The 11888-nt window shown below is 43.9% G+C and overlaps 1 pseudogene; it reads left to right on the forward strand.

The window, feature by feature from the left end:
• The first annotated feature begins 6372 nt into the window (after positions 1-6372).
• Positions 6373-11500, forward strand: LOC113187494 (palmitoyltransferase ZDHHC19-like; annotated as a pseudogene).
• Positions 11501-11888: the final 388 nt, after the last annotated feature.

Consider the following 11888-nt stretch of genomic DNA (forward strand, 5'->3'; position numbering starts at 1 on the left):
AGTGCTGCATAATGTGAGTAGTAGGGATCATGTGTGGGAAATTTATTTGTGCAGCATGTAACAATAACAGCAGATGTAGGGCAGCATTTCATAAGTCTTTATGAAAAATCCATTAATCCTCTCCTGGAGAATGTAAACAGGCACAATATCTAAAAAAGGAATCTGATAGAAAAAGTTTGGAAAAGCCTGAAAACTCTATGCCCTTCTTAGAAAGATACAGTGTGTATTGGTGAAGTAAAGGCTCAGAAATCTGGTGATAAAGAAAACGGTCAACACAAAGCACCGCTGAACACAGTTCAGGACGTACTAGTGTGGAGGAACAGATAGTGAATTAGAGGGCAAAAGACAATAACTGAGTTATCTCTGCCCCTAATGCAAATGTTCAAGATTTGAACATTTAAGGCTCCCTTTTGGAGCCTTAAATTCTTCATTTGTAAATTAAAAGAAATGAAACTTTAAATCTAAGGACTAGGGACTTAATTCAGTGGTAGAGCACTTGTTTAGCATGTGCGAAGGCCCTGGGTTTGATCTTCAGTACCCCATGTCTCCTCCCACACACACTCACAAGCCCATTGCAATATCACATGCCTATAAACCCAGCGACCTGAGAGGCTGAGGCAGGAAGATCCAAGTTTGAGGCCAGCCTGGGCAATTTAGCAAGACCCTGTCTCAAAATAAAAATAAAAAGAGAGCTGAGGATGTAGCTCGGTAGTAGAGAGCCCCTGAGTTCAATCCCCAGTATCACACACACACTCAATCTAAAATGGCCCTCTAATGGCCCTTCTAATCCCCAGTTTCTATCCTGCTACAACAGATGAACAGCTCTGGCTTTGATGCTTTTGCTGGGTATATAACATGATCTCAGCTCTGCCCTACCCAGCCTGAGAACAGCTGGGCAAGAGCTTGGATGTTCTCTTAACGTAGCCATTCCCTTGGTTGGCTAGGTCAGAATGGAAATTATCAGGCAATTCTGAGCTATTTGTGCCAACTCCACAACCTTTAACCTCAGAAGAATCACCATTCACTTTTCCTTTTCTCCTAGGCAAGGTATGCACCACTGCTAGAATCATCACCCTAAATGTCCAAAGAAGCAATTGGTTTCACAGTAAAGTGAAACTCTATTGTCAAGGTAAGGAAGTAGTAGTGGATAGGAGAAATCTGACAATGATTATTAACCAGGACCATGAAACCCAAGTGCCTGCCAGGAGACAAGCTACCCAAGCATGTAGAGGGAGAAATGAGGCCTGAAGTTCCCCTGGTCTTAAGAGAAGACATAACAAGGTCCACTCCCCTTAAAGTTCATGTATGGAAAAGAAAGTACACGTGGCTCAGGTCAGATTTTGGAGTCATGGATAGTTCACATGGATACAGTCAGCTGACTGGTATTTCCCACTGATGGAAAGGAGGACCCTAAAAGGAGGACCCTGTTAGCATGATACCATGTTCAGAACAGAGAGACCACACTTGCTGTTACAAAGGGTAGCTTCCAAATGGCCACTGTTGAAGGCCTACTTTACATGTAAGAAGAGTGGGGTTATCCTATGAATATCATCTCAGAAAAGGCAGAATACCATCATTATTAGGAATGATCTGTAGCCAGGATTTCTCTTCCACCCTCTCCAGGATCCTTCCTTTTTCCTTTCCTCTGTCCTGAAATATTATAGAGTATCCTGATGTTTCTGGTCTTGCACTGAGTTTCAGCATATTCGTGGACACTTTGTTAGGTAAATTTTTGTCTCTGTGACCAAAATACCCAAGAATAACTTAGAGGAGGAAAATTTTATTTTGCCTCATGATTTCAGAGGTTTAGTTCATGGTTGGCCAAATTGCTCTGGGCCCAAGGTGAGCAAGAACATCACAGAGGAAGGGTGTGGCGGAGGAGCACGGCTCCATTTATGGTAGCCAGGAAACAGAGAGAAAAAAGGGCAAAAGGGCTGTAGAAAAGATAAACCCTTCCAGGGCCACCCCCAGTGAATTGCCCCCAGTGAATCACCTGTTCCAGCCAAAGCCCCGCCTGCCTATAGTTACCTCCTAGTTCATTCAAACTAGGATGAACTGATTAGGTTACAGATCTCACAGTCCAATCATTCCACCTCTGAACATTCCCACATTAACACAGGAGCTTTTGGGGGACACCTTCTATCCAAACCATAACAGATCTCATGCAGATGTGTACAGTGTCGCTTTTATAGGGGCTGGGTTCAAAAGTGTTTGACACAAAAATCAAGCATTGTCACAATTAACTTGGAAATATTTTATTTATTTATTTATTTATTTATTTTTTTTTTGTGGTGCCAGGGATTGAACCCAGGGCCTTGGGCATGCAAGGCAAGCACTTTACCAACTGAGCTATATCCCCAGCCCGGAAGTATTTTAAATCTTAAGTAAAATTGGTGAAATAGTCACACTCTGAGAAGAACAAGGACAGCCAAAGGACTTTATCTTAACTGAGAAATTACATTACTCATCCTAACTTCTCCAGGCCATGGATGGACTTAGCATACAGAGTGGTGCTATTTAAATTGCTATTTCTTGGGGCTGGGGTTGTGGCTCAGCAGTAGAGTGCTCACCTTGCACGTGCGAGACCCTGAGTTCGATCCCCAGAACCACATAAAAATAAAAATAAGTGAAATAAAGGTATTGTGTCCAACTACAACTAAAACACAAATATTAAAAAAATTGCTATTTCTTTCGTGGGATTTTGTTTTTCTTCTATTTTGTCTTCTCACATTTCCTTCTCTCAATATGACCCTCTGGCCTCCCTTCCCTTTTCTCTCTTTTAATTTTGCTTCAAATGCTAGTCCCTAACTTGCCTTATACTAATCTCAGCTTTGGTTGGGTTTTAAATTTGGTTTCCTCTCTCTTATAAAACTCCTTATGATTACATTGAAGCCACCCAAATAACTCAGGATAATCTTCCATCTCAAGATTCTTAACCTGGCCTGAGTGTATGGCTCAGGGGTAAAGCACTTGCCTAGTATTTGAAAAGCCCTGGTTTGATGCCAGTACCATCAAAGAAAAAAAAATCTTTGACCTAATCACATTTCCACAGTCCCTTTTGCCATGTAAATTAACATATTTAAAGGCTCTAAGATTAGGACATGGACATCTTTGGGGATCACCATTCTGCTCACCACAGAAACCATGTCTTATTGGCTGCTGTATCTCCAGCAGTTAGCACACAGCCTGTCTCATATATTAAGCTCTTGAGAAACAAGTGTTTAATTGGCAAGTGAGGAATGGTAAACTAGAGTACTTTTTTTTTTTTTTCGTGATATTAGGGATTTCAACCCGGGGTGCTCTACCACTGAGTGCTTCCTCAGGCCTTTTTAAGATAGAACCTCACTAAATTGCCCAGCTTGGCCTTGAACTTGTGATTCTCCTAAGCCTACCAAGTGGCTATGATTGAAGGCATACACCACTTGTACCTGGTGTAGATAAACTAAAATCTTATTTTTTCTGTTTCTTGTTTCCATTTTCATTTTAGTTTCTGGTTGCTCTATTTTAAGTTGATAAGGACCTACCTATGGCCAGGCAATCTGCTCCTCCAACTGGCCATGAATGGACAGCCCTTGACATTAGGGCTTGTCATCTAAGGTTGAGTGGAACTCTAGTTTGCAAGTAAATTTTAAAAGTGCAGACTGACTGTGTCACTGGGATGAGGACCCTGAGGTGGTCTCCAAATGGAGGTAAACCTCAACTCAGGTCATGGGGGTACTAAACATCATACAAAAAGGAATTTAAACACAGGTCAAAGTGAGGCATAGGTTGATTCTATTAAAAGAAAGCAAGAATCAGCACTCTGTGACAGAGTGTGGGTATAGGAGAGGGTGCACTAGCTTCACCTGAGCAAGACATATTTATGTGTATAAATTTATAGTGTTAGAGAGATAACCTAAGAGGGTATTTTTAATTCTTTGTGTTGGTGACTTGACATGTTAATCATTACTTACAGTTTTAAACTAATCAGCTGAAAACTGCTCTTTTTGGAGGGTGACTCTAGGGGCACTTTACTACTGAGGTACATTCCCAGCCCTTTTATTTTGAGACAGGATCTTATTAAATTTTTTAGGGCCTTGCTAATCTGCTGAGCCTGGCCTCAAACTTGCAATTCTGCCTCAGCCTCCTGAGTCACTGGGATTACTGGAATGTGCCACCATGCCCAACTGAAAACTCTTCTTTACCACAATGGCATAAATCTCCCACTTTTAGGAGTTAAGAACACAGGATTTGGAGGAAACAAGCCAGGGATTGTTTTTGAGGAACAGTCTTTATTTCTGCAGCAGGGGTTACCATCTAGGGGTGCTGGGTTTGTTGTCTCCATTCAGCAAAGAATTGAAGAACAGGACACAAAGATAGCAAGCAAGAAGTAGGTTTATTGAAAAGAGATATACAGAGATAAACTTCTCCAAAAAGAAGGGGCCCCAGAGCTGAGAATCCAATGGGGAATTTTGGTCTATTGTTTTTATGGTCTCCTTTCCTTATCCCTTCCCCTGTCCATGAGCTCCTATTATTGATCAGTGACCCCTCTGTCTATGCATCTGTTTTTGTTTTTCTATTGGATCTCCCACTTAGGAGCACAAGTTTGGAAGTGTCTGTCTGCTTGGGTTCCCTGCATGTGTCCATAAGCACTTTCATCAACAGGAAGTTGACCTCATCAGAAGATCCTCTCCATGCTCCTTTGTTCTGGCCCTGACCCTGACCCTCCTCACTTGACATCTTGCCCTGACTGCCTAACCCCTTCTATATCTCTCTCAACTTCCCCTCTCAGAGGATACCCTGACTACTGTTGGGAGTTGGGACGATGACCGCTCTGACTACTTCAAGCTGGAAAGGGGCGTTGTAAAGCTTAAGTCAGGGTGTCCTCCTGAGGAGAAGTCAAGGCAAAGAGCTGTGTTAAGAATGGTCCAGAGGTCCTTGGTAGAAACTGGGAAGCACATTTATGTGGAGTTTCATCTGTATAGCCATTCTTCTGATCCTAACATACAGACAAATATTACAACAAGAAAATGAGATTAATACTAAAGCAAATATTATTTTAAGGTAAACAGAGCAAAAGAATATCATTATGCAGTTGGAGAAAGAAACAGATAATTATTCCAATGATAGTTGGTATTAGTAGTTATTAGATGTGATATATCAATCAGCCTGTTAGCTATAATTTGCATATGTATTTTATATTGATTTAATTGATGTTGATTATTAACAAATCTTTAACTATAGTACTTTCATTAAGGACATCTATCAATGGTTGTAAACTTATATACACATGGGGTAAAGGTAATGGTTTTGGGTTCCATGTTAGAGTAACATCATCCACTTTATCAGGTAAAAGATGTCACCCTGTCAATGGAGGACCTCTAGGTATTCTATACAACCAGCAAAAGAAGAAACTTGAGTTAAAAAGTTTAAATCAGATCGATTATTAGTTGCTAAGCAGACATGTTGAACAATTACTTCAAAAAGCATAGAAAAGTTATGCACAGGATACAGAGTGAGGTCACATAAATTAGAAGAATAGTTAAGTAGACAGGGCTCCATCTGTCTACTCAAACAGCCACATACTCATCCCTGATCACAAATAATACATTCAGATAGGGAATAAGTCACATCTATTTCATCTACATGGGTACCAATTAAATGAGGCAAAGCAAAGTAGGAATGTAGAACAAAAGGTATAACATGAAAATTACATAAAACTTGTGTTGATTAGGTTTCATAATGCTGTATAGTCCCAGTATAAAATAAATCAGAGTATTGTATATTAAGTGACTGTAAAGCCATCCAGTGGGTTAAAGGAATATAAGTAGAAAATAACTTCCTAAAAGTGATATCATTTCTAGCAGTTAACAGTTGTTGTACAGTCAAGAGCATTTTGGTGAGGCAGGATCATTGTGGGAAGCCATTGACCATTAATTGTCAAAACTTGAGCCACATCTTGTCCACCACTGCGCAGTCTGCCCGCCAAGGTCTCAAGGTCAATTGAATTTACTATGCCCAAACTAGTTCCAGCTCCAACAAGCAAGGTATCATACCAAGCTCTTTTTTCTCCAGTTACATTGTTTTAAAATAGGAAAAGTCAAATTAAAATGTAACAGATGTTTCTGATAAATTTGAGTGACATTTACACAAGATCTGGGAACTCTATTTGTGGAGGCTGTACACTGTTTGTCATATTAAACAAAACAGAAACATACTCCACCCACACTATACAACTGTTGATGGCTGTAGCATTAGCATATAAAATAGTCTGTGGTTTGTTTATAGTAACATTCTCATTAGTACCATTAAAGACAGGATTACCAGAGCAATTGGTGGCTAAGGAACAATACCGTGCAGGAAGAGTGGCCCACAAAGAGGAAACATTGCAGCATGACAAGGTGAGATTTGACATAATGTCCAGTGTAAAAGGAAGCCTTCCCTGTGCCAAGGCATGCAAAGATGGGGATCTCTTCCACACAAGGGCATTTGCTGAATGAGTCCAATTAGCAAAAACACATTTCTTATAACTATTGCATTTGAAGTTATCTTATATCCACACTTTAGTATCTTAGGTCCTTACAAGTGAGACAAGTGTAATGCTGGATTGAGTTAAAGGCATTCTGTGAGTCCAGGTGTGTACCACAGTCCAGGTTCCCAGGAGAAAGATTCCTGCAACATATCTTTGTGCATAGTGCACAGCTTGTAGTCATAATTAGGCTTCATTAAAATTAGATTTAGTAATAGATTAATGCACAGAACAGCATTATTGTTCGTAAATAGGTTAAGGCTAGGAATAGCTTATGGATAGGATCCGAGTCTGTGGAGCTGTTTTTACTAACCCAATAACCACTGATATTGCAATTAAAAGACCAATAAAATCAAACCATGTCACTTAGCTTGTTTAAACAGAAACTTGAGATCTTCTATTGTAGTGGTCTGTAGGAGCCTCCATTGTGGTGGACTTTAATAGAGAGTCTCCAGGCTTTAAGGTGGGTATGATGTATTCAGGGTGATCACTGGGTAAGGACCCTCCCAATTGGACAAGATTTCCTGGAGCAGAAGATGGGGGGGTCCTTGATGATCTCCCTCAGGAAGTTCTTGTTCAATTTCTGTAAGAATCTGTTAAAACTTAGCCAACTGAGTTACATGGGAACTAAGAGAAATCTCAATATCTAAAAATAAATTGTTGGACTAAAAAGGCCTTCTGTACAGGGACTCAAATGGATTTAGTCCCTGTCAGCCAGGAGTGTTTCCAAGCCTTATCAGGGACAAGGGCAGAAGTTTAACCCATGGGATTTTAGTTACCTGAAGCAATTTGCTTAAGGGTCTCTTAAGAAGTTCATTAGTTTTTTCTACCTTGCCTGAAGATTGAAGTCTCCATGAACAATGAAGATGATATTTAATTCCTAATGCTTGAAAGAGTTTTTGTGTTATTTCTGCCTTAAACACAGGTCCATTATCATTTTGAAGACTTCAAAGGAGATCAAATCAAGGAATGATCCTACTGAAGTAGAAATTTTACAACTTCAACAGCCATTTCAGATTTGGAAGGAAAAGCTGCTACCCATCCACTGAATGTATCCAGAGCTAGTAAATATTTTGAATTCGGTCCTCCAGGCATATGGGTAAAATCTAATGGCCAGTCTGCTTCCAGATTACAACCTGTTCTTTGGTATCTGGGAGGGTGGATATGTTTATTAGAGGGATTAATCCATTGACAGATTTCACAGCTTTGGATGATCTGTTGGACTGTGTCCTTTAAGCCTTTTCCTGAAAACATTTTTTTTTTGTATTAGGGTAAGAGTATTATCTCTTCACAAATGGTAGAGCTGATGGATGGAAAGATTTTAAAACCTTCCATTGGGATGCTTGGGGAAGCAATAGGATGACTTCAGGAGAAACCCACCATCCTCTAGGATCCAGTTAGTATCCTTGAGTCATAGACCTTTGTAATCACTGCGAGAAAAACCACAAGTATTTGGCCACTTTCAGCTCCAATTGGGATGAAAAAATTGTTTGTTCTCCTCATCAAGACTTATGGTAGGAAGCATCCTCCAAACCTAGAGAGTTTCAGATGCATAATGGCCAATACAATGACATGTGTCACCATAATAAAAACCCAGTTATTTTCTCATAATATGCAGCTCAGTGGGGATGCAGTTGAGGGATAGAACAGGGACTCAACCATGTCACAAGTTGTGTCTGGGCACTATGACTTGTTGCCTAAAGAGTCCCAGGTGGCACTCCAGCCAGCTGTTCTAGCCTAAAGACAGAAGAGGAGCAGAGCTCTGCCAAATGCATCATCTTCCCTTTAATTGAAAAGGCAAAGGGTTTCCCAGAAATCCTCCATAGACCTTTGCACATGTCTCTTTAACCAGAATTGTGTCATAAAGCCCACCCTGGAAATGAGGGAAACTGGGAAGTTATTTAGTGGGGTAGATTGCTACATCCTTCCCCAAACTGGAGCTCTATTACAACAAAAAGGATAAGCAATGAGCATTGTCTGATTCCATTAGCACTGGACCTGAAAGGGAGAAAAGAACCACCAAACTTCTCCTCATGTCATTTCCCAGAGACTATATTATATGGCCTCTGTATTAGCCTGCTTTCTGTTGCTCTAACAAAATACCTGAGGATGGGTACTTTATTAAAAGATAAGGTTTATTTAACTCAAGTCCAAGATTTGGCAGCCTCTGTGACTTATCTTTGTTGAGGGTCATCACAACATGGTGAATGGCATCATGGTGGGAGGACATGCAAGGGGTAGAGATTGCATGGCCAGAAAACTGCAGAGGGAACAGCCTTGCTCTTTTTTTTAACAATACCCTCTCACAGGGGGCCCATGTGAAGTCCATTACTCCTTTCTGAGAGCATCATCCCGAGTGACTGAATTACCTCCCACTAGGCCCACCTCTTACAGGTTCTACCACCTCAACACTGCGACGCTGAGGACCAAACCTTCAGCCTATGAACTGTTGGGGGACAAACCACATCCACATCATCACAAGCTCCAACAAAGCCAACATCGTAAGAGCAGGATGTCCCAGTCTACAACATGTGCATATGTGGGGGCAGGGGAAGGTTGCTCCCAGAGTCACTGAAAGCAACCAGAGCCCCCATTCTGGAATGTCTGTGATGTCAAACTTGATATTTCTTCCCTTCCCTGCCATAGTCACAGCACTCTGGGTGCCAACCTGTAAGAGGTAACTAACTGGTGGCTCTCATTTCTCTGAGAACAGAAGGCCTAGCCATGCCTTTCTCAAAGGATGTCATGCCCCCACCCCAACCTATGGTGGGATATTCCTGTTTTTCCCAAGCCTGTTTTCTGCATTTAATGTAGTGCTGCTGGTCACTTTCAGTGCCTCTTCTTGGCATTCTCATGAGTCTCTAAAGTGAGTTGTGGGTTTCTTACAAAAAGAATGGAAAACAGACAAAGATAGTGAAGAGGCAGGGAAGTGGAGAGAGAGGGTCAGGAGGGGAAGGAGGGTATATAGAGTTAGAGGGACCCGATGTGCAAGCACAGAGGTCTAGAGTGCCTGGTGCATTTAGGGAACGGCGGGTGACTGATAATGCTGGTGACATTTGGTGGAGTCTCTGAGGTTTGACTCTAGCCTTAGATCTGTCTCTAAGGCCTGTGAGTCCTACCTCAGGTGAACCAGGCCTCTTGGGAGCTCTGGGTTGCCCCAGACCTGAACTGAGTCTGCCTCTGGTTTCAGATGCAGATGGCTGGCTCAGAATGGAGAGTAGTCCTTTCCAATGATTATGGGCCTTCTCTTTGTCCTAACTTTCTACAGTCTGATAGGTCTAAATGTCTCAGATCCTGGTATCTTGCATCGAGGCAAGGCCTCAAACCCTGGGAGAAGGAGGTGGCAGTCCAAGGGCTGATGCCTATAGGGGTGATTTCTAAAATGTTAAACCCACCTGTGGCCTCAGGATCCCTTCTTTCCATGTCATCATTACTTTAGACCCTGGCACTTCATTTCCCAAGCCTCCAAGGTGAGAAAAAACAGAATCCTGGAGGTTTTCCAGTTGCTTTAAAAGAGAGGACTGAGCAGGCTGGCAAGAGAGGCAGCAGGCTCTTCCAAACCACGCAGTTCACTCCTCCTCCTTCCCAATTCACACCCGACTCCAAGCACTGATCACTATTCCTAAGGGGGGAGCGCCTTATAGAGCTCTTGAGGCTGGACAGCCCCTTCTCTTTGACTGCCCACCCATCTGAGTGGTCAGCTTGCTCAACAGGGACCGGGATTCCCATGCCCACCTCCTCCCCATCTTCTTGTTGCCCAGTGATGCTATGGGGCTGCCCTGAGCACCAAAGTGATGGAAAGACTTCCTGCCACTGCCCCCAAATCTTTTCATGCCAGACTCCTTCTAGCAGGACCCTCAAGACGACGGATGTGTGCAGGATATTCCAAATGCCGTGGTGCCCAAAGTGCTACTTTCACTGCTCTCCAAGGACTTTCCACTGTCCATGGTGCAACATCTGTGTGGAGGTGAGTATTCCTCTTTCCTGTCCACTCACCAACCCATCCCAGGGCACCGGGCCAGGACCAGGAAACTCACATCATATGTGGGCCAGGGGTGGGTATGAGACCATCTTCCCAGACTGCTAAAAATGGCTCCCAGACACTCTTGGTCACTTACATCTGTTATCGCTTCTGGTTCTGCACCTGAGAGACTGGCCTTGCTTGCACTGGTGCTGACATGCAAAAAGGCATCTCATCTGTGCTGAGCCTGGTGGAGTCAGGGGGAGGAAAGGCAGCACCTGACCATCCCCTGGCTTTCTGATATTAGAAACCCAGTCATTTAGGCCAGCTGCTGCCCTATTCTGGGGATCTTTGCCTGTCCACCTCTGGGTGTCCAAGTTGGAGGGTTTCCTGGGTTCTGAGTGCTCTTCTCTCATGTGCACACCCTGCCCGGGTTTCCAAGTGCAGAAGGCTGGCTGGGCAAGAGATTTTTTTCATCCCCCCCAGTATCTGAGAAAATAGAGGCCCAGAGTTATTCTATATCCTGCTTGAAGTGACACCAGGCAGGTCTTGTCTCTAAAGACCTCATTCATGACAGGCGATGGGCCACCTCGTCCTAACTTGTGCTCTAACAATGGAAATGCCAGCTTCTCCCTGGAGATGGGAGCCCGTGTGTAGAACCAAGAGCAAGAGGCCTAGAGGGCCAATTGGGGGAGGCCTCTGGATTTGGGCCGCAATGGAGGCCCATCCAGATAGACCCTTGAGTCCTGCCTCCTCTCCCCTAGGAGTTTGACCACCACTGCAAGTGGGTCAATAACTGCATAGGTCACCGTAACTTCCGGATCTTCCTGCTGCTGCTCGTGTCCCTGTGCTTCTACCTGGGTGCCCTGCTGCTTACCTGCATCATATTCCTCCAGCGCATGAGGCACATGTCCTTCTCCCTGGACAAAGCCATGGCTGTCCACACAGCCCCAAGGGCCCACAGTGGGAAGAACACGAATTGTGGGGAGGGACGGACTGCCCAGGGGCTGGACAGCCAAGGGGCAGGGTAACCAATGGTGGGGCTGACGTGGGCGGGGCTAGAGGGAAGAGCCACTTGGGAGGACCTGTGAAGGACAGGTTGAAGGCGAGAGGGGTCAGGGAGATGGGTGGGGTAGGATGGACTGTGGAGTTAAGAATCTAGCGGAGCCAGGGAGTGGGGTAATGAAGGTTGAAAAGGAACAGGCCTGACGACAGCGCGGTGGAGTGAGGTGTCCCTTGGGTGAGCTGGACTAACCGCCTAACTGTGGTGGGCGGGCGGGGCTCGCGGGGGAGGAGCCAGGGAGGGCGGAGTCGGGCTAAGGGGAGGGGCCAGGGAGGAACTGTCCCGTGGCCTGGCTTCCTAGCCTGGGGGCCGCTCCATAGAGGCTGTACCCACCTTGGGCGTCCTGCTGCAGCTCA

This window comes from Urocitellus parryii, chromosome 2 (assembly GCF_045843805.1).
Source record: "Urocitellus parryii isolate mUroPar1 chromosome 2, mUroPar1.hap1, whole genome shotgun sequence".
Classification (NCBI taxonomy): domain Eukaryota; kingdom Metazoa; phylum Chordata; class Mammalia; order Rodentia; family Sciuridae; genus Urocitellus; species Urocitellus parryii.